General features: G+C 42.2%; 1 long non-coding RNA gene across 2 annotated transcripts; it reads right to left on the bottom strand.

The window, feature by feature from the left end:
- Positions 1–390: 390 nt before the first annotated feature.
- Positions 391–24,489, bottom strand: LOC134295044 (uncharacterized). Of its 2 annotated transcripts, none has more exons than XR_010001617.1 (2): positions 16,828–24,489; positions 391–9,071 (listed from the first exon to the last, which is right to left on the bottom strand). It is a non-coding gene; the product is annotated as an uncharacterized LOC134295044 (long non-coding RNA). The 2 variants fall into 2 exon arrangements; XR_010001616.1 differs by lacking the exon at positions 16,828–24,489 and adding an exon at positions 9,870–16,820.

Raw genomic sequence — 24,489 nt, forward strand, 5'->3', positions numbered from 1 at the left:
AAATTACACAACAATTTTAACCAATACCACCACCACTTTGCCACAGCAACGCGTGGCCGGGCACAGCTAGTAGATTCCTATAATCCTAGAATTGGAAGGGACCTCATGGGCCATCAAGTCCAACCCCATTCTGCCAAGAAGCAGGAAAATCGCATTCAAATCCCCCTCAACAGATGGCCATAAAGCCTCTGTTTCAAACCTCCAATGAAGAAGCCTCCACCACACTCCGGGGCAGAGAGTTCCACTGCTGAACAGCTCTCCCAGTTAGGAATTTCTCCCTCATGTTCAGGTGGAATCTCGTATATATGTATGTGTCAGAGTATTTGCAGCGCAGCAGTAGTTGGATGGAAGCAGTGGAACGCAGAACAAAGAGACACTCAGAGACATTGGTAAAACTATTTACAAAGTTTTACTGTATGCAGCAGTATTCAACACAAACAGACTTGCAGACGACAGATGAACACAGGACTGTTCTGTTCTCCAACAGAACTTGACTCGAACTCTAGGCAGACAGAACTCAACTGAATTGAACTGAACTGATGCAATCGTTATGCACAAACACTTGTGTCTGGATACTCCCTAGTTCCAGCCACACATCAAGTTCATCATAGCTTCTTGGCAATTAACTCTTTCCACACTATGGTACATTCTGGATGATGCAATCAGTTGCAATACAAGCATGGCACAAATTGCATTTAAACACTATAAACACAAATCCCACATTAACAGTATGCACACATGTTTGAAGATTTCCAAAGCAGCATTCGGGCTTTCAGAGAAGAGGAATCCACTATGAACCAAAGCAGACACTTCTCTCTTCCATCTCTGCTGCTGCCCACCTCTTTTCCTGGCAGCAAACTGCTGGAGAAATCAGAAACAAAAGCCTGCATCACAATACAACCCCACGGTGTAAAGATGCAGTTGCTGCTTGAGCTAAATTACCCCCCAACGAGTGCAGCTGGCAATTACGCCTGACATACGCTCAGCCAGCCGTGCCAGGAGGAAAGAAGAGTTACCGTCAGGATGGTTGCAAGGTTCAAGATCATTCAAAGGAAAAGCCTCCTGAAGCTTCTCTCTCTCTCTCTCTCCCCGCCTTCATTCGATTCCTTTCCCCCACCCACATCATTTTATTTTTAAAACGATTCCTTTGAAGATAGTTTGGAAACTACAGCTAGTTCAGCGATCGGCAGCCAGGTACTAACAGGGAGAGAACCACTCCCATGCTGCAGCAGCTCCACTGGCTGCCGGTCTGTTTCTGAGCTAAATACAAAGAGCTGGTTGTTACCTATAAAGCCCTAAACAGCTCAGGTCCAGGCTATTTGTCAAATCGCATCTCCCTGTATCGACCATCTCGGGCACTTCGGTCAGCGGAGGAGGCCCTACTCTCAGTCCCACTCCATAGCAGCTATGGTCCAAGTGACTGAACATTTTCAGCAACTTGGTCACTTAAATCGGTCCAGGTATACACTCGCTCTGTGCAATAATATTTTTACTGACTGTTTAAATATATATATTTTTTTAATGTGGGATTTTTATGAAAACGTGTATGTTATTGTCATTTTATACTTTTGATATTAGTGAAGTAGTCGTGGCATTGAAAGTTTGCCGTTTATATGTATGTTAACCACCCTGAGTCCCTCTGGGAATAGAGGGCAGTCTAGAAGTAAAGTTTTTATTATTATTATTATTATTATTATTATTATTATTATTATTAATGACACAACGACATTGTATGACACAGCAAACAAGATAGATATGCTGGGTTCCCTACTTCACACTTTAACAACACAACTGTTCAATGCTAAGGCTTCCCCGTCTGCGCAGGGTTCCATACTGCGCACTTTAACAACACAACCGTTCAATGCTAAGGCATCCCAACAAGATGAGTCCACAACAGACACTCTGCTGGCTGTTGTATTGGATCACACCTCGGACACTTCCTATTATTATTATTATTATTATTATTATTATTATTATTATTGACACAACGACATTGTATGACACAGCAAACAAGATAGATATGCTGGATTTTGTATCACAAAATCACAAGTCGAACACTTCCCAAGCGTTTAGGACTCTGTGATGTATTTTCGGATGATGCGCGCAGATTTCAGTCGGGTGGCCTTTTGCAGTTGGCAGATTGTAATTTTGTCAATGTCTATTGTTTCCAAATGCTGGCTGAGATCTTTTGACACGGCACCCAATGTGCCCATCACCACCAGGACCACCTGTACTGGTTTCTACCAAAGTCTTTATTTATTATTTATTTATTTACAGCATTTATATTCTGCCCTTCTCACTCCGAAGGGGACTCAGGGCAGACCACATTACACATATAGGCAAACATTCAATGCCTTTAACATAGAACAAAGACAAGACAAACATAGGCTCCGAGCGGGCCTCGAACTCATGACCTCCTGGTCAGAGTGATTCATTGCAGCTGGTTGCAGCTGGCTTGCTCTCCTGCCTGCGCCACAGCCCGGGCCCGCAGTTCAATCTTTGCAGTTCAATTTTGAGGTCCTGATAGCGGCTGAGTTTTTCTTGTTTTTTATTATTATTATTATTATTATTATTATTATTATTATTATTATTATTATTATATTGTATGACACAGCAAACAAGATAGATATGCTGTATTTCGTTTCACAAAATCACAAGTCGAACACTTCCCAAGTGTCTAGGACTGTGTGATGTATTTTTGGATGATGCGCGCAGATCCCAGTAGGGTGGCCTTTTGCAGTTGACAGATCTATTATTATTATTATTATTATTATTATTATTATTATTATTATTATTATTATTAACTGTGCCCGGCCACGCATTGCTGTGGCTTATGGGAATGCTTTGTTGGCCGAGTGGAATAGTAATGAATAGCCTTGCAGCCTAAAAAGCCTGAACTCTGGCTGTACCCTGGTGCCATTGTGACCGAGGGGGTTGCTAGGAGATGAAGTGGGCAGGGCCTAAAGGGGGCGGGGCCTACCCTTCTGATCAGCAACCAGGGTTGAAAATAGCTCTTCCTCTTTCTCTAATTTGGACTTTATTTTCCAGGGTTTTTTTGTTTGTTTGAAAGACATAGATTGGTTGGCTGTCTTTTGTGGCCAAATTTGGTGTGATTTGGTTCAGTGGTTTTGTTGTTTACTCAGTCCTACAAATGTACATGACATTTTTATATAGAATCACTAGCTGTGCCCGGCCACGCGTTGCTGTGGTGTTGTCTGGTGGTGTTGGTGAGAAATTGTTGAGGTAGTGGTGGTATTGAATGTCTGTTGTGTGGTTGTCTTTATGTTTAGTATGCACACTGAAGTGGATTATATGGCAGTGTGGAGTCAAGATAATCCAGTGCAAAGCAGATAATAACCCTTGCTGTTGACCTATGCAGCCCCGAAAGACAGTTGCATCTGTCAATTAGGGAAATTTAGGTACGCTTTATGCGGGAGGCTAATTTAACTAATTTACAACATCATAAAAAACTGCCAGCAAAACACGAGGAAAGGAATGAGGAAGTACAGCCACTAGTGGACAGTGAAGCAACAGCTCCCCCTGTGGCCGGAATCGTGAAGCTGGAAAAAAATGTTAAAAATGCCTCTGAGTCTGTCTATATATGTTGTTTGTCTGTTGGCATTGAATGTTTACCATATATGTGTTCATTGTAATCCGCCCTGAGTCCCCTTCGGGGTGAGAAGGGTGGAATATAAATACTGTAAATAAATAAATAATAAATAAATAATATAAGATTATAAATGGGTTATATAGCTGTGTGGAAGGGCCTTGAGTCTACACTGCCATATAATCCAGTTAAAATCTGATAATCTGTGGAAGAGGCCTAAGTGAGGCCTAACTGTGCCTGTCCCCTGGGCTGAGTAGGTTGCTAGGAGACCAAGTGGGTAGAGCTTAGCCTTCAAACTGGCAGCAATTGGATAAAAACTATTATTTCTCTCCGTGTAATTAGGACTTTATTTTTCTTTTCTTTTTGTTGTATCAACCTAGAGCCATTAATGATGGGTTGTGTTGTCAAATTTCGAGGTTGGGGGGCCTGTAGTTTTGTTGTTTTGCGGGTTGCCCTGATGCCATCACTCTTTTATATAGATAGATTATTATTATTCCTTTCAGGTCAACTTTCTATACATTTAGCTGCATTACAGGCACATAGCAGTTTTAAATAGGCATTCCAACCACTGCAATGAACCCAGTGGTTAATTCAGTTGTCTGTCCAACCCCTTGATCCAGAGGTCGGGCTTATCATGGCCTTTTCTGCTGTTCCTCCTGTTGATTCTGTGCCACGTGGAGACGGTGGCTGCCAGAGCACAGCATTCATCTCCAAGAAAAATTACCCTCTGCGTCGCCTGGAGAAGGAGACCTGAGATTAAACCCCCGCCGGCGCCGGCGCCGTGCACTCCATCACCTGCTCTTATCTTCCACACATTCCTTTCTTCCTTGTCTTTTTGGTGGCATCTTGACTCCTCTCGCCAAGAAATCGGCCGGCTCTCTTGTTCAAACAGGCAGAGCAATTTTTAAAGGAGAGGCCAGGCCGAGCTGCTGATGTCACAGATTTCCCTCTCTGCGAATCTGCATTCTCAGCACACGCTGGGTTAACTTTGATGGTGCCCCTCCGCCTTCGCAGTTACCTCTCATCTGAAATCAATGCCCCTTTCATCCTTGCTACAGAGCTTTGGTTCCTTATTGCTTCTAAAAAAAAATCATTTTTATTGAGTAACATTTACATGGAATAAAAACTGAGTCAAACATATAACAAAAAGCAACTACAGTACGACCCTTGTGCCCACAGTTTCATCTACCTGCATCTGACAAAATATGTCTCCTCTAGGGATTTTCAGAGTGGCGGGCGGTGGCACAGCGTGTTAAAGCGCTGAGCGGCTGAACTTGTGGACCAAAAGGTCGCAGGTTCAAATCCAGGGAGAGGAATGAGCACCTGCTGTTAGCCCCAGCTTCTGCCAACCTAGAAATTCGAAAACATGCAAATGTGAGTAGATCAATAGGTACTGCTCCGGCGGGAAGGTAGCGGCACTCCATGCAGTCATGCCAGTGGCCACATGACATTGGAGGAATGAGCTCCCGCTGTTAGCCCCAGCTTCTGCCAACCTAGCAGTTCGAAAACATGCCAATGTGAGTAGATCAATAGGTACCGCTCCGGCGGGAAGGTAACGGCGCTCCATGCAGTCATGCCAGTGGCCACATGACCTTGGAGGAATGAGCACCCGCTGTTAGCCCCAGCTACAACCAAGCTGGTGTAGGGACCATAAGCCAGAAAATAGTAGACTATTGCCTATATAGCTTTGCCTCTGCATATATCATATAGCCTTTATATAGACAATATAAGCACTTTGTATGAACCAAAGTAGTACAGTAGTCTCGGTTATCCAACGTAAATGGTCCGGCAGAACGTTGGATAAGCAGATATGTTGCATAATAAGGAGAGATTAAAGAAAAGCCTATTAAACATTAAATTAGAGCCTATTTTGGAAAACTATAGGTCAGTTCCTGTAACTTTAGATAAAAGCCGGGGATGGTTACACTGCATAGTTAATATTGGAGCAAATGAGCTCCCTTTTTCTAGTATGAATATGACAGCAAAAATAAGTTTGGTGCAAGCTCTATTGCTTTTCCTCCCTTTCCAGCTGGATCTCATCCAGGTCTTGGTACCATGGCTCAGCTCCAAAATATGTGCAGTAATAACAGCAGAGGATAATAATGGGCATGTGCTAAGTGTCTATCTTTCTATTTTTAAAGCGGCTGACAAGCTAAATATCAAACCCCCCTCAGCTGCCAATGTATTAAGGATAGCCGGATCCTTTTTCAGCGTGCTTTCTGTAGCCAGATTTTGTTCATTTTCATGGTTTCCTCCTTTCCGTTGAAATTGTCCACCTGCTTGTAGGTTTCAGTGGCTTCTCTGTGTAGTCTGACATGGTGGTTGTTCGAGTAGTCCATCATTTCTGTGTTCTCAAATAATATGCTGTGTCCAGGTTGTTTCATCAAGTGTGATGCTATAAACCCCACTTGCCTAGTTTCCAACAGACCTCATGACCTCTGAGGATGCCTGTCATAGATGTGGGCGAAACATCAGGAGAGAATGCTTCTGGTTGTGAGTGGTCCATCATTTCTGTGTTCTCAAATAATATGATGTGTCCAGGTTAGTTCATCAAGTGCCCTGCTATAAACCCCACAACAGACCTCACAACCTCTGATGATGCCATAGATGTAGGCGAAACGTCAGGAGAGAATGCTTCTGGTTGTTACAGTGGTCCACCATTTATGTGTTCTCAAATAATATGCTGTGTCCAGGTTGTTTCATCAAATGTGATGCTATAAACCCCACTTGCCTAGTTTCCAACAGACCTCACAACCTCCGAGGATGCCTGCCATAGACGTGGGTGAAACGTCAGGAGAGAATGCTTCTGGTTGTTAGAGTGGTCCATCATTTCTGTGTTCTCAAATAATATGGTGTGTCCAGGTTGGTTCATCAAGTGCCCTGTTATAAACCCCACAACAGACCTCATGACCTCTGATGATGCCATAGATGTAGGCATTTTCGTCAGGAGAGAATGCTTCTGAAACATGGCCACGCAGCCCGGAAAATTCACAGCAACCCAGTGATCCCGGCCATGAAAGCTTACAACATTTTACTAGTTGTTTATTCCCATTTTTCAAACATTGCTGTGCTGCTTTGTCATATCAGAACATTGTATCAATATTTGCTTTTTTGTTGATAATAGCTGCAATCAGAGTCTGAATAAACACATGGGTGAGAACACTTGTCAAGAACGAAAGAAACCACATATATTTCCGTACCAAGAGACAGTATGTAGTTGCTAGAGTTCAGGCAGGGATTTGGCATATCTGTGGGCTGGTTCCCAAATAATATTTAGGGAACCGTGGGAGAGTCACACCTTCCCCGGCTAACAAACCCAGTAGGTTTGCTGGGAGAATAAAGAGTCACCACATTAGGATTTGGAGAGCAAGGTTCGGATCTCTACTTGGCCATGGAAAATCACTCACTTATCCAACGTTCTGGATTATCCAACACATTTTTGTAGTCAATGTTTTCAATACATCGTGATATTTTGGTGCTAAATTCGTGAATACAGTAATTACTACATAGCATTACTGCGTATTGAACTACTTTTCTGTCAAACTTGTTGTGTAACATGATGTTTTGGTGCTTAATTTGTAAAATCATGACCTAATTTGATATTTAATAGGCTTTTCCTTAATCCCTCCTTATTATCCAACATATTCACTTATCCAATGTTCTGCCGGCCCGTTTATGTTGGATAAATGAGACTACTGTATTACTATTTGTAGATTTAGCATTCTATTGATTTCTCCTTCAACCATTCTCCAATATTCTTGCACTTGATCGCACTCCCATATCATATGATATAAACACCCCTCTTTGTTCACGACCGTGCCAACACTTATCCTTCATCCCTGGTAAAAAACGTGAAAGTTGTGAAGGAGTTCTGTACCATTTTTGTAACTTTTTCCTTCTTGCTTCCCTTAATACATTGGGATTCCTTCCAAGGTGATCCTTGGTGCTCGAGATGCTTGTCTATTCTTAAGGTGAAAAGCACATGTGTGCATGGATTAGGAATCAGCTGGTTTTCCCTGTAATAGGCAATAAGAGCACCTAAAGCTTCAGAGAGCTTCTGTTCAACCATTTCAAAGCTCCCTGAGCAGTGATGGCACGATTGTCAGTATAGTGATGGATTAGGAATCAGCTAGTTTTCCCTGTAATAGGCAGTAAGATCACCTAGAGCTTCAGAGAGTTTCTGTCCAACCATTTCAAAGCTCTCTGAGCAGTGATGGATTAGGAATCAGCTAGTTTTCCCTGTAATAGGCAGTAAGAGCACCTAAAGCTTCAGAGAGCTTCTGTTCAACCCTTTCAAATCTTCCTGCTTGAGCAGTGATGACACAATCGTCAGCATAGTGATGGATTAGGAATCAGCTGGCTTTCTCTGTAATAGGCAGTAAGATCACCTAGAGCTTCAGAGAACTTCTGTTCAACCATTTCAAAGCTCCCTGCCTGAGCGGCGATGGCACGATCGTCAACATAATTTAACTCAAGGAAGTAAAAAAGGAAGAAAGGAGGACAGAAGGTACGAAGTCATGACTAAGCTACACGTAAGGGCTATTATGAGGAAATGACTTCGCAATAGAGAAGTTTTACATGAACTCCTCTTGTTTTTGCTTTAGAAACTTATCAGTGACATCTGGCAGCTTCCATACTAGTGAAATGGAGCTCTAGTCCAACTTCAATGATTCGTTCAAAATGCAGATACTATTTTGTGAAGCACCTTGGATATACGTAGCTGCATTAACATTCAGACTGAAAACCAGAGCAGATTCTACACTTCCTCAGACGCAGGAGCCACCAGTTGCCATAGGAAATTAAAGACTGCCAAAATACAGTAGAGTCTCACTTATCCAAGCCTCGCTTATCCAAGCTTCTGGATTATCCAAGCCATTTTTGTAGTCAATGTTTTCAATATATCATGATATTTTGGTGCTAAATTCGTAAATACAGTAATTACAACATAACATGACTGCGTATTGAACTACTTTTTCTCTCAAATTTGTTATATAACCTGATGTTTTGGTGCTTAATTTGTAAAATCATAACCTAATTTGATGTTTAATAGGCTTTTCCTTAATCCCTACATATTATCCAAGATATTCGGTTATCCAAGCTTCTGCCGGCCCGTTTAGCTTGGATAAGTGAGACTCTACTGTAGTTCCAATATTGTTTTGGGATGCTCCCTGGAGAATACCTCCTTTGGCAATGAGTTGCCACTTTACACCATGCGCCAATTAGGAATGCTGTATTGGTTGTGTGCGCACACTATTACCAATGAGTCTGCCTTCTGTGTGTGTGTGTGTGTGTGTGTATGTGTGTATGCTCACACTTTGCTCACTGGTCCTGTGCCTTCCAGCTCTCCTGCGTAGCAAGTGGTATTGGTAGGGGAACACAACAGGCAGTATCTGTGCCGGCGAGATAAGATTCTGTGCCTTGCGCTGTGGCTTTGACTTTGACTTGCTCTTGATGTCGTGACTTCCTGGAACAAAAACAAAGGGGAAAGTGAAGCTGGAAGGGGTGGCAGGAGAGGGGGAGAGAGAATGAGGTGTGCGAGGAAAACCAGTTGCCCAATTTCTTTGCTCCCCTCTGAATGAAAGGGGGCTGCAGACCCCGGTCGGAAAACAAAGACAGCGTGGGAAGTAATTGTGGGCGAGGGTGTGATGTGTGCATGCCAAACAAAGCCGTGCGCGTCCAGATGTCAATTCTGGCTCCAGGAATGGATGCATTGCAGAGGAGGAAAGGTATACCCACACAATATACACACAAGCAATCTGTTAAGGGTTAGCCATGCTGGTTTGTTTCAGTATGGGAAGTAAAGGAAAAAAAGCCGTTCTGTAGAACCTTTAAGACCAAATCTACGAGGGTTGAATTAAAAGCAATGCCTCCACCTTCGTTACTTCTGTTTGGATGGGAATATTTTAATAAATCAAATGCAGAAATAATCCTAAGAATGTGCTCTTTACCACTATTCACTTTTCCACATAATGACCAGATAATTGGATACATTTCTGCCAACGATGAACAAGTTTTCTGAAGCCGTCACGGGAAGAAGTCGACACTCGGTTTCCACAACCAGCGTCTCACAGGACCAACTGTGCACAGATCTTCCGATAGCCAAGCATACTTCACACTTTAACAACACAACCTTTCAATGCTAAGGCTTCTCCGTCTGCACAGGGTTCCATACTTCACACTTTAACAACACAACCGTTCAATGCTAAGGCTTCCCGCCAAATGGAGCTAACTGTAGATGAGAGTCTCCTGAACAAGCCATTACCTGCCACAGACCAGGACTGCCATCTGTTGAGGAGTTACAAAGGTGGAGGCATTACTTTTCATTCAACCCTCCTGTTTTAGTATCAACTTTTGTGGCTTGCAATCCACTTCTTCAGATGAAATGATGGAGTACCGTATTCATTGATTTGAGGAGCTGGGGAGGGGGCGAAATGGGATACGGAAAAAACGGGATTGTAACATTAGGCACTTAGCATAAACATGCTGGCACCGTTAAGCGAAAACACGGGTCTGCTTGGCTGTTAATTGGCTCTGAAGTGTGAAACTAATACGTTCTGCTTTCAGGAAAGTTTGGTGCTGTTGGAAGCAGAGCCTTTTCTTGAAGGCTTTTGTTTGTTTGTTTGTCATACGCACAACTATCATGAAAGCCAGCCTATTAATATATATAATGGGCTGAAAAGCCATTTTCTCTGTTCAAACCACTGGTAATTGACTGGAATTTGCAAATGTATCCCAATTACAAAAACATTTAACCTACTGATGCCTCAATTAATGTAATTTTATTGGTATCTATTTTTATTTTTGAAATTTACCACCCTCGGCTTATACTGGAGTCAATGTTTTCCCTGTTTTTTTGTGATAAAATTAGGTGCCTTGGCTTATATTCCGGTCGGCTTATACTCGAGTATATATGGTAATTGGAATGTATTTTTATTTCTGAAATTTACCACCCTCGGCTTATACTGGAGTCAATGTTTTCCCAGTTTTTTTGTGATAAAATTAGGTGCCTCGGCTTATATTTGGGTTGGCTTATACTCGAGAATATATGGTATTATTATATTATCATATCATCCATTGAGTTTCAGAACTAAACCCCATTTTTTTGTGACCCTAGCCAAATATCCCAGCCATGACATCAAAGTGTGACCTTTCTGTTCTGAGTGATAATTGTCTACAAAAGGACTTTTAATCTGGGTTTATTATAAGGGTTCTTCACTCCAAATGAAGAAGGAGAGCTTGAAAGCATTGGCAATGCAATATGTGGATTCCTGGGGTGGACTCTTTGGGGTCAAAGGAGGGTCCATGGGGCTCCTGTGTTTCAAAGAAAACATTCAGAAGCCACGAAAGTCACTCCCAGAGTAAGATCTAAGCTCCGTGCAGTCCTGTGTGGTTTAAAATCCTTTTTAAAAAGCTTCAAGTAAGCTTGTGTCAAGACTGGCATGGGCGAAAGAGGCTTAAACCTTGTTCCTCTGCAGCTGGTTTTTTGTTGCAAAATTGGCCCCCCTGTGCCGGTTAAGGCAAAGAAAACCCCGTTTCTGCCTTTGGAGCTCCTACGCAGAGAGGGAATTTTGAAACAAAAACCAGTCAGGGGTGCAATGGAAGGTTAAGCCTCCCCCGCCCAGAGATGGATCGGTCCCCCAACTCTTATTAGAGAGGAAGAAAGAAAAGAAAACGATTTTAAATTGCACAATATGTGTTTTATCATAATGTGCCTCATTTTGCCACAGTGGAGTTTTTTTATACCAAATATACATTGAGGGACTCATTTAGACCAGCCTTTTGTAGTTTAAGCAAGGATTTAGATTTCCTTCAATTTGAGATATATGTTTATATAAGCTCCCTGCTCTGTATTGTGTGGTTGTGTTACGATAATATATACAGTAGATACTCGAATATAAGCCAACCCAAATGTAAGCCGAGGCACCTAATTTTACCACAAACAACTGGGAAAACATTGACTCAAGTATAAGCCGAGAGTGGTAAATTTCAGAAATAAAAATCGATACCAATAAAATTAAATTAATCAGTAGATTAAAATTTTTTGAATACAGTAGAGTCTCACTTATCCAAGCTAAATGGGCCGGCAGAAGCTTGGATAAGCGAATATCTTGGATAATAAGGAGGGATTAAGGAAAAGCCTATTAAACATCAAATTAGGTTATGATTTTACAAATTAAGCACCAAAACTTCATGTTATACAACAAATTTGACAAAATGTAGTTCAATACGCAGTAATGTTCTGTTGTAATTACTGTATTTACGAATTTAGCACCAAAATATCACGATATATTGAAAACATTGACTACTAAAATGGCTTGGATTATCCAGAGGCTTGGATAAGTGAGGCTTGGATTAGTGAGACTCTACTGTATTATTACATTGTATCACATCATAATATTATTATTAATATTACATTAGTGAGACTCTACTGCATTATTACATTGTATCACATCATAATATTATTATTAATATTACATGATGATAATATTATAATGCAATGCAATTTAATACTAATAATAATACAATATAATAATATTAATTATATATTATTTATTTCACGTAATATTACCGGTAATAGTACAGTATAGTGGTGTGCTGCAATATGCTGGTATATTGTGCTAGTGTAGTGCTGTGCTAATATAATATAATACACTGTAGATAAATATTATTTGTAAGCCACTCTGAGTCCCCTTTGGGGCGAGAAGGGCGGGATATAAATGTAGTAAATAAATAAATGAAGCCCAGATACTGTGGATGGGATTGCTTTCATGTGCAGATACATGTGGTGCCAGTCCTAACGGCATAACCCGAAAAACTCCATCAGGTTGTGGATGAACTACAACTCACATAATGCCAGGTTAATCCCAAAAAACTTCATCAGTACTTAAAGCTTGTTATGTTGGGCAAATTTGCTTTGTATGCATCATTGGTAAGGTTAAGTGCTCTCTTGCTGTAGGGTAAACTACAACTCCCACTATGTTTTCGGACCCCTCAAACCCCTCCAGTAGGTCAAGTTAGTTATTATGATTCTGCGTGCCAAGTTTGGTTCAGGTCCATCATCGGTGGAGGTCACAGTTTCTCTGGTTGTGGGTGAACTACAACTCCCAGAAAGGAAGGTCAGTTTCCTAACCCTAACCCAAACACTCCAGTAATCCAATTTTGGGATATAGGTCTGTGTGCCAAATTTGGTCCAGATCCATCGGTGTTGGGGTTCACAGTGCTCTCTGGATGGAGGTGAACTACAACTCCCCCAAATCAAGGTGAATTTTCCCCAAAGACCTCCAGTATTTTTTCTTGGTCATGGGAGCTTCTATGTGACAAGTTAGTTCCAGTTCCATCATTGGCAGAGTTTAGAGTGCTCATTGATTGCAGATGAACTATACATCCCAGTCCCTACAACTCCTGTAAATCATGGTGAATTATTTCATAGGCTGTTTTTTCCCATCTTGTCTGAATTAAGCCTCAGCCTACTGCATGTAGAACTGCACATAGCTCTCAGTGCTTCCCCATCAAACTTTTATTCTTAATTAAAGAGCTGTGGATGTCATAGCCTTTCATCAGAGGATCCTGCTCCGTCCCCTTTGTTATGAATTGATCGGAGCTGCTTTGATCACAACCACTCCACCAAACCAGATTACAGACTGATGAAATTAAGGCAAAGCCATTTGGTAAAAGCAGATTTATTTGATGATGGATGGATCATGTAGCCACGGCTTATGACAAGTATACACTGTTGTTGCAGTGGATTGAAACCCACTTTCTTCCTAAATCCAGGTGTCCCAAAAATACAGAATTTCCCCCAATACTCTCTCCCTCCATGTCCTAGGTAGGCAATAGTTTCCTCCTCATCCACACTGGCTCTCATTTAGGATACTAATTTATGTTAATACTCTGTGGCATGGAATGAGGACGTTTTCTGGGGTTAATGAATCTGGAGTACTGTATATACTCAAGTATAAGTCAAATGGGTGGAAAGAAGGAAGAGACAAAATTAATCCGTAAAAAAAGAAATTGGGGTGGTTGAGATGTACCATACCGTATATACTCGAGTATAAGCCAACCCGAATATAAGCCAAGTCATCTAATTTTACCACAAACAACTGGGAAAACATTGACTCAAGTATAAGCCGAGAGTGGTAAATTTCAGAAATAAAAATAGATACCAATAAAATTACATTAATTGAGGCGTCAGTAGGTTGGATGAGCAAAGGTTGGATAAGCAAAACTCTACTTTACTTTGTATTGATGATGTTAATATTGAAACTCAGTAATTCAAAGCAAATAAAGACAAACGGCACTGAATGGAACACAGCAGGAGGATAACACACCTGGGCATCTCCTGGGCAACGTCTCTGTAGACAGTCAATTCTCCTATACCAGAAGCAACTTGCAGTATGTTCCCAAGTTGCTTCTGACACGATTAAAAAAAAACCTTTTTAAAATGTCCTGGTTTCTCTCTTCTCCTAAGGCAAGAGGCCACTATAACCAGATATATAATATAATAATATAAACTATAAGACAGTATTTCCTATAAATGCTATAGTCATAGAACATACAATATACAGACAAGGATTATAGAGATTCAGAATATACTAAATGCTTCAAAATACATGTCTCTAAGCCAAAATCTTCCTTATATAGGAAAGCAAAGAAATTCACAAACCTTGAATATAAGAGTTTTGCTTTCTGTGAGTGTATGTGTGTTTGTAACACATTGATTACCGATATACTCAAGTATAAGCCGACACGAATATAAGCACCTAATTTTACCACAAAAAAACCTGGGAAGACATTGACTCAAGTATAAGCCGAGAGTGGTAAATTTCAGAAATAAAAATAGATACCAATAAAATTACATTAATTGAGGCGTCAGTAGGTTAAATGTTTTTAAATAGTTACCGTATTTCAAAGAAAAACAATAAACTAGCTCCAGGGGGATTCCTTCCCAGGTAATCCTCAGAGCTCAAGATGCTTGTCTGTTCTTAAAGTGAAAAGCACATGTCTGCATTTTAGATGGATTTGGAATCAGCTGGTTTTCCCTATAATAGGCAGTAAGATCACCTAGAGCTTCAGAGAGCTTCTGTTCAACCATTTCAAAGCTCCCTGCCTGATCGGTAATGGCACGATTATCAGCATAGCTAAATCAAGGAAGTAAAGGGCCTGGGCTGTGGCGCAGGCGGGAGAGCAAGCCAGCTGCAATTAACTGCAATGAATCACTCTGACCAGGAGGTCATGAGTTCGAAGCCGCTCGGAGCCTATGTTTGTCTTGTCTTTGTTCTATGTTAAAAAGGCATTGAATGTTTGCCTATATGTGTAATGTGATCTGCCCTGAGTCCCCTTCGGGGTGAGAAGGGCGGAATATAAATGCTGTAAATAAATAAATAAATAAATAAATAAATAAGGAAGGAAGGAGGACAGAAGGTACAAAGTCATGACTAAGCTACAAGCAGGTGATATTATGAAGAAATGACTTTGCAATAGAGAGTATCTCTGTAGATCTTAAAAAGCTGTTTCTTGATTTAAGGCATTGGCATGCTGGATGATAGGAATAACCCTCCCAGTCCATTCGTCCTCTCTCTTAGTCCTTTCAGGCACATCGAGGCCAGGAATAGTTTCCTTGTGTATGCCGGCTGAGATCTTTTGGCATGGCACCCAATGCGCCAATCACCACCGGGACCACCTGCACTGGTTTCTGCCAGAGTCTTTGAAGTTCAATCTTGAGGTCCTGAGTTTTTCCTGTTGTTTTTCATCTATGCGACTGTCACCTGGGATGGCAACATCAATGATCCAAACCTTTTTCTTTTCCACAATTGTGATGCCTGGTATGTTGTGTTCCAGAACTTTGTCAGTCTGGATTCGGAAGTCCCACAGTATGTTTGCATGCTCATTTTCCAATACTTTTGCAAGTTTGTGATCCCACCAGTTCTTTGCTGCTGGGAGGTGGTACTTGAGGCCTAAGTTCCAATGAATCATTTGGGCCACAGAGTTGTGCCTCTGTTTGTAGTCTGTCTGTGCGATTTTCTTCCAGCAGCTGAGGATATGATCCATGGTTTCGTCGGTTTCCTTGCAGAGTCTGCATTTTGGGTCATCAGCTGATTTTTCGATCTTGGTCTTCATTGCCTTTGTTCTGATGGCTTGCTCCCGGGCTGCAAGGATCAGGCCTTCTGTCTCCTTCTTCAGGGTCCCATTCGTGAGCCAGAGCCAGGTCTTCTCCTTGTCAGCTTTTCCTTCAATTTTGTCAAGGAACTTTCCATGCAATGTTTTGTTGTGCCAGCTGTCAGCTCTAGTTTGCAGTGCGGTTTTCTTGTACTGGTTAGGGTCTTCATTGCCTTTGTTCTGATGGCTTGCTCCTGGGCTGCAAGGATCAGGCCTTCTATTATTATTATTATTATTATTATTATTATTATTATTATTATTAATTGTGGGAGTTGAAGTCCAAAACACCTGGAGGACTGAAGTTTGCCCATGCCTGCGTCTATACTCTAGATGTGGGTTGGAGGGGAGGAGGATGCAGATTTGAGGGTCCCGGTCCTCGCCTCCCGTCTTCCAAGGCCTGTCAAGCGCCTGAGCCGAGCGGAGAAGGAAAAGGAGTCTGAGCACATTAGGATGCTGCTCTCTCCTCCCGTTGCCATGGAGACCACTCCAGTGGTCCCTCAGGCATGACGGCGGCGGCCATATTGCTCCGGCTGCGGCAGCCCCCACTAAGTGAGCCGGAATTGGCTCCGGTTAGGATCTTGCAGCCGGACAAAACCAGAGGGAACTTGGAGACGAAAGAAAGCAGGAGACATGTGCGCACCACCCGCATGGCTTTCCCCTTCCCTGCTACTATCACACCCCCTCTATTATTGAGAGCCTGCCCCGAACCCCTATGTAACCCTTCCTCTCTCTGAGTCCTTTCTGGCTCAAGGGGAGCAAAAGGGAGGGAGACTTGTGAGCAATGCACAAAGGCACACGTTCGCACACATCCGCCCACTCTCCGCGTCTACATAGTGAAGTGGAAAGGATAAATCCCAAAGGGCAGGCTGTGAATTCAGGCTCTGCCCGTCGTCATCCTCGCTGCTTCAAGCAAGGCAATTGGGGGCGGGGGGTGGGGGCGGAGGGGGGGTGGGGGGGGGGTTGCCCAAGGAGCAACCCACGGCAGGCGACCGAGGCAAGAAAATGAAACAAAGCAACAGTCTCCTTTTGCAGGGAGACTTGAGTGCCTGGTGCATCGCGCTCACCTTCACGTTTCATCATTTCACACCTTCAAGTGCATGCAATATGCATCTTTCCATAGCAGCTGCCTTGCATGCAGAATCGTAGAATCGCAGAGTTGGGCTGTGTGGTCTAATCCCCTGCCATGCCTTTCATTATCAACTGTAGTACTTCTCATGCATACCTGTGCATTGGGCCGGGCTGTGGTGCAGGCTAGTTAGCAGCCAGCTGCAACAAATCACTCTGACCAAGAGGTCATGAGTTCGAGGCCAGCTCGGAGCCTGTGTCTGTCTTTGCCTCGGTTCTATGTTATGGCATTGAATGTTTGCCTTTATGTGTGCAATGTGATCTGCCCTGAGTCCCCTTCGGGGTGAGAAAGAAGGGCGGAATATAAATGCTGTAAATAAATAAATAAAATCATATTACAACCAGTTCCAGAAATGCTTCAGGACCAGCCCCTTCCACACAGTCTTGAGCAGTTATCTTTGGGGCCAGGCTTTAGCACAGCAGGTTAAACTACCAGCTGAAATGTTGGTTTATTAGTCGAAAGGTTGACAGTTCGAAGCTTGAGTCAGGGTGAGATCCTAGCCTTTAGCCCAGCTTTCACCTACCTAGTGGTTCAAAAGAAAAATGTGAATAGATAAATACTGGGAGGTATTTAGGCACCCATAAGGAAATGCCAGGAAAATGCCGGTGACATTAAGTCCAGTCGTGTCCGACCTGGGGGTTGGTGCTCATCTCCATTTCTAAGCCGAAGAGCCGACGTTGTCCATAGACACCTCCAAGGTCATGAGGCCAGTGGCATGACTGCATGGAGCATTATTACCTTCCCGCCGGAGTGGTACCTATTTATCTACTCACATTTGCATGTTTTCAAACTGCTAGGTTGGTAGAAGCTGGGGCTAACAACTCTCACCCAAAAGACTCCAGAACTTCACGTGTGCGACCCTCCGTGTGGGGATCTTTTGGAGTCTTTGGGTGGGAGTTGTTTCTTCATCCTCATTCCAACAATGGGGAGGGTGGCTGACAATGCAGCGTTTTGGCGACGCTGCGCAACTGCGAAAAGGGGTGACCGGCTGGTTGAGGACGCAAGCGGCAGAGTTTTGTGGGGAAGGAGTTGCCAGGCTCATTCTTCGCTATGATAAGTGCCTAGATTTGAATGGCGACTATGTTGAGAAGTGGTATTTGGGTGTGGCTTTCAACTGCATATGGTAAATGTTTTCTCCTATACTTTTTGAGGGCGCAAGCAGCAGAGTTTTGTTGGGAAGGAGTTGCCAAGCTCCTTCATCGCTATGATAAGTGCCTAGATTTCAATGGGGACTATGTTGAGAAGTGGTATTTGGGTATGGCTTTCAACTGCATATGGTAAATGTTTTCTCCTATACTTTGTTCATTTTTAATTCCAAAACGTAATCTACTTTCTGGATAACCCTCGTACCATACACGCACCATTTCCAGCATCTCCTTCTCAAAAGCCCATCACTATGCTAGCAAATTTTTACACATGCCACCCACTACTAGAATCTACTCACAAGTCATCTATTTGGGGCTCCTTAGAGTACACCTACACTAGACAGTTACAACAGTTTCATACTATTTTCACTGCCAATGCATAAATCTAAGGAAGCTTTGGATTTGTAGTTTGGTCACGAATTCTTTACTAGGGAGCTCTAATGCTCATCTATGTAAAACTTTAAGCTGCTCACCAAACTACAAATGTGAGGGTTCTGTAAGATAAAGCCAAAATACTTACCGTATATTCTCGAGTATAAGCCGAGGGTGGGAAATGAAGCAGCTACTCGTCAATTTCAAAATAAAAATAGATACCAATAAAATTACATTAATCAAGGCATCAGTGGGTTAAATAATGTATATATACAGATACAGATATACAGATACATGGATCTATATGTATATAGGATTTGCAAAGACCTGCAAAGATATGAGGGGAAAATTCATATATAAAATTAATGTATATAGCTAGATAGATACAGGTATATAAATACATAGGGATTGCAAATGCATGCAGGGGGGTTAATGCCTATCTGTAGGAGAGTTTAACCAATATTTCAGGGGAAAATGCTTTTATAAGATTAATGGATATATATTTTCTTCTTCCTGACTTGCAAGGGCTTCTCTACCTTTTCAAAACATTCCCTTGGTTAAGAGCGAGGGAGGCTTTGGAAAACTAAACACTGCTAAGGGAGGATAAGAGAGATACATATATATCATATATTGCAAGCAATGTCCTCCAGGTTCTGTTGATCTTGACCCCATTATAAGCCAAGGGAGGCTTTTTCAGCTAAAATAAAAAGGGCTGAAAAACTCGGCTTATCTTCGAGTATATACGGTAGTTCCACAGAACTGTATAGCATAAAAACACTGCAAGTCACCGGGGATTTATCTATATGCATTCCTGGATGAACTCCTCATCGAAAAGCAGATTGGGAGCAGCGAAATGAAATTCCAGGAAGATATAGGATCCTAAGGCAGGTGCAGGCTCCACCTGGCAAGAACTGGGTGAGCCGGATGCTGTCGAGCATAAGACCTCACTGATTCAATTGAGATTTATAGAGATCTTGGTTGTCCTACAGTCCCATTACCCCCTATCTGATTGCGGAAGAAAGAAGCGCAGGAATGGCTGCAAACAGGTTGCAACTCAGTGGGAGGGCAACTCCTTTGCATGCAGACGCTGAGAAAGGCTGGGCTGAGAAAGATTTCTGTCAAGAAACTCTGGAGAATCACTGCTGGCCGATGCACAGAATACTGAGCAAGACAGGCAAGTGGTCCACTGCAGTGTAAGACAGCTTAAAATCTCAGAATGACAGAGTTGTAACAGAGCTCATGGGCGCGAGTGCAGCCTCCTTGCTCAAGGCAGGATTTCCAGCCAAAGTATCCACAACAGGGAACTGTCCAAGGTCTTTTGAAAAAGTTCACCTCCTTAGGAAATTGGTTCCACTGCTGAACCACACCTACTGTCAAAAAGTTCCTTCAAATGTTCAATCAAAATCTACTCTCCTATAACTACAAGCCTGGTGCTACCCTCTGTGACAGCCTATGAGCTATTTAAAGAATGATCCCATGTCCCTTCTCAGTCCTCTTCATGGAGCAGAACATGGCTAGCTCCTTCCAACTTTTCCATGTATAAGGTAAAGGTAAAGGTTTCCCCTGACGTTAAGTCCAGTCGTGTCTGACTCTGGGGGTTGGTGCTCATCTCCATTTCTAAGCCAAAGAGCCGGCGTTGTCCGTAGACACCTCCAAGGTCATGTGGCTGACATGACTGCATGGAACGCCGTTATCTTCCCGCTGGAGCGGTACCTATTGATCTACTCACATTGGCATGTTTTCGAACTGCTAGGTTGGCAGAAGCTGGAGCTTAACAGCGGATGCTCACTCCACTCCCCGGATTTGAACCTGGGACCTTTCAGTTTGCAAGTTCAGCAGCTCAGCGCTTTAACGCACTGTGCCACCAGGGGCCCCTTAAAATAATGTATAAATACAGTATTAAAATATATTTTCCGCAATAAGTGACAATCCGCGAAGTAGGGACACTATATTTATTTTTAAAATAATGTAAGGTAAAAAGGTAAAGGTTTCCCCTGACGTTAAGTCCAGTCGTGTCCGACTCTGGGGGTTGGTGCTCATCTCCATTTCTAAGCCGAAGAGTTGGCATTGTCCGTAGACACCTCCAAGGTCATGTGGCCATTGGCATGATTGCATGGAGTGCCATTACCTTCCCACCGGAGCGGTACCTATTGATCTACTCACGTTGGCATGTTTTCGACTAGGTTGGCAGAAGCTGGAGCTTAACAGCAGGCGCTCACTCCGCTCTCTGGATTTGAACCTGGAACCTAAACCCATCGATAAGTGAGGGAACACTGTATTCTTTCTTTTTGGGAGAACATCAGGCATTCTATCAGTCTGTGTGCTTTGCACCAGTGAGTATGGAATGGGCGCATAAGCTGTGGCCACTTGACAGATTGATTGCTGTGGGTGTGTGTGTGAGTGTGTGATAGAGAGAGCATGTGTGTTTGCACATTCAAGAAGGGAGTGCAAAGCCCTCATTTGCATGAAATTGGGTCCTTTTTCGGAAACAGCTGCCAGTGCCAGGTCGAAAGCTGACGCGATGATGAATGGTGACAGAAGGGCTGGTGCAAAAGGAATAGTAATGGCATTTTGATCTGATATCAACTGCACCCTTTAAGAAGCAGGAGCGAAGTATGTGGCCCCATATTGCTTATCCTCCTCCTAGTCCTCGGGATCCTGTTTTATATATCAAGACTGTACTGGGAGGTAATGAATGGGTAGGTGGTCTTAGCAGACATGGAAATCAGGAAGACTTTAACATGGGACCTCCGGCTTTGAAAACACTCCAAAGACCAATTCCTGATGCGTCAAAGGAGCTCTGAGCCAGAATGAAGAAGCAGACAGGAAGACATCATTCCACCATGTCTCCTGTGTCACTATAACAATATAATAATATATAATACCATATATACTCGAGTATAAGCCGACCCGAATATAAGCCGAGGCACCTAATTTTACCAGAAAAAAAACTGGGAAAACATTGACTCCAGTATAAGCCGAGATACCAATAAAATTACATTAATTGAGGAATCAGTAGTTTACATGTTTTTGAATCTTTACATCAAACTGTAATTTAAGATATGACTGTTCAACTCTGATTAAATCATTAAATGCATATGTGAAATTAGTATATATAATTATAGATGTATATCTAGCTCTGCATTGTTTATATAGGCATTGAATGTTTGCCTGTTACTATGTTGGAAGCCGGCCTGAGTCCCCATGGGAGATAGGGTGGGATACAAATGAATTACAGTAGTCTCACTTATCCAACATAAACGGGCCAGCAGAATGCTGGATAAGTGAATATGTTGGATAATAAGGAGGGATTAAGGAAAAGCCTATTGAACATCACATTAGGTTATGATTTTACAAATTAAGCACCAAAACATCATGTTATACAACAAATTTGAAAGAAAAAGTAGTTCAATATGCAGTAATACTATGTAGTAATTACTGTATTTACAAATTTAGCACCAAAATATCACGATGTATTGAAAACATTGACTACAAAAATGCGTTGGATAATCCAGAACGTTGGATAAGCTAGTGTTGGATAAGTGAGACTCTACTGTATATATAATTATAGATGTATATCTAGCTCTGCATTGTTTATATAGGCATTGAATGTTTGCCTGTTACTATGTTGGAAGCCGGCCTGAGTCCCCATGGGAGATAGGGTGGGATACAAATGAATTATTATTATTATTATTATTATTAGTAGTAGTAGTAGTAGTATAAAATTATTGTTGATACCATATTGTTTTTGTTGATCTTACGTTTCCACTTACAGAGCTAGTTTATTGTTTTTATTTGAAATACGTTAAATATTCAAAAACATTTAACCTACTGATGCTTCAATTAATGTAATTTTATTGGTATCTATTTTTATTTTGAAATTTATTATTAGCAGCTGCATTTCCCACCTTTGGCTTACACTCAAGTCAATAAGTTATCTCAGTTTTTTGTGGTCAAATTAGGTGCCTCAGCTTATATTCGGGTCGGCTTATACTCGAGTATATACAGTAATGTAATTTTATTGGTATCTATTTTTATTTTGAAATTTATTATTAGCTGTTGCATTTCCCACCTTTGGCTTATACTCGAGTCAATAAGTTATCCCAGTTTTTTTGTGGTAAAATTAGCTGTCTCGGCTTATACTCGAGTATATACGGTAATGTAATTTTATTGGTATCTATTTTTATTTTGAAATGTATTATTAGCTGCTGCATTTCCCACCTTTGGCTTATACTCGAGTCAACAAGTTATCCCTGTTTTTTGTGGTCAAATTAGGTGCCTTGGCTTATATTCGGGTCGGCTTATACTCGAGTATATACGGTAATTAAAATAACACACTGTGATACATAAAACAGAATAAAATTAACATGATAACAGAGTATAACGCAACCATTGAACCCACAACCAATGGGCCTGAAATAACGAGTTCCTGGGCATGGGTGCGCAGACTGGTGCAAATCGAACTCGGCACTTTGCTGTATCAATGCCAGTGAACAAAATGAGATTGCTAGACAAAGTCTGACCATAACTGTTTGCCCTTTAGCAACCTTCAGTCTAGTCTTGCAAAGAAATCTTCAGAAATTACCAGCTCACGATAATATGTGTCCTTCTGCGCATATATCAGTATTAGTCACTGGAAGACATTCGCCCGGAGGCGAAGGCTTACTCACCACAGGTGACCAGATGAGTGGCCAGTGTTAACCTCGCTGTCTGTCTTGTATTTGAGAAACATCCATAGCGTGTCAACGCATGCTTATTTATTTACTTTATTTACTGATTAAATTCATATCCCGCATTTTCAAGTAATGGGTTCCCCATGGCAATAAAGTAAGAATTCTAATGTATTCGAATCGTTCAAGAATAGGAATGGAGGAGGTGAGCATGGAATTAAGTGATGCAAAATGTGTTTGTGATCTGATGTTGTCTTGTGACTAATGCAGAATAATAGAGGAAGATGAACATTAGCATGACGCAACCACTCAAGACGTGCTCATCTATTTTGTGGTAGCCAAAGGATGTAGTATGTACTTTGCTTGCAAAATGTCTACTCTTTGTTCGGATTGATGAGTATGGGGATCTTTTTCTTTTCTTTTAGGGAAGTGGGGAATTAGACCTAGCTCCATTGTAGAACAATCATGAGATCCCGAGGCCAAGATCACAGAGCTCCAAGAAGAGCTAGGAAAGATCAAAGTGGTCAAGGATTGGTGGTTGGAGGCCACATTCAGGTTGATGCTCACTTCCAACATAACATAGTGGACATGGTGGTGAATTGGGCTATATTTTGAGGCCAAGATCCCAGGTTTCACTTCAGAGAACTCCAAGAAGAGCTAGGAAAGATCAAAGTGCTCAAGGATTGGTGGTTGGAGGCCACATTCAGGTTGATGCTTGCCTCCAACATAGTGGACATGGTGGTGAATTGGGCTATATTTTGAGGTCAAGATTCCAGGTTTCACTTCAGAGAGCTCCAAGAAGAGCTAGGAAAGATCAAAGTGGTCAAGGATTGGTGGTTGGAGGCCACATTCAGGTTGACGCTTGCCTCCAACATAACATGGTGGTGAATTGGGCTATATTTTGAGCACCTTCTAGGTCATTTTAGGCCCATGAAAGGCCATTTGTCAATAGGGAGGGTCAATGTCATTTTCTATTTGGGTAGTGGGGAGTTGGACCTAGCTCCATTGTAGAGCAATCATGAGATCCCGAGGCCAAGATCACACAGCTCCAAGAAGAGTTAGGAAACATCAAAGTGGTCAAGGATTGGTGGTTGGAGGCCACATTCAGATTGACGCTTGCTTCCAACATAACATAGTGGACTTGGTGGTGAATTGGGCTATATTTTGAGGCCAAGATCCCAGGTTTCACTTCAGAGAGCTCCAAGAAGAGCTAGGAAAGATCAAAGTGGTCAAGGATTGGTGGTTGGAGACCACATTCAGGTTGACGCTTGCCTACAACATAACATAGTGGACTTGGTGGTGAATTGGGCTATATTTTGAGCACCTTCTAGGTCATTTTAGGTCCAAGAGAAACCATTTGTCAATAGGGAGAGTCAATGTCATTTTCTATTTGGGTAGTGGGGAGTTAGACCT

This window comes from Anolis carolinensis, unplaced genomic scaffold (assembly GCF_035594765.1).
Source record: "Anolis carolinensis isolate JA03-04 unplaced genomic scaffold, rAnoCar3.1.pri scaffold_63, whole genome shotgun sequence".
Classification (NCBI taxonomy): domain Eukaryota; kingdom Metazoa; phylum Chordata; class Lepidosauria; order Squamata; family Dactyloidae; genus Anolis; species Anolis carolinensis.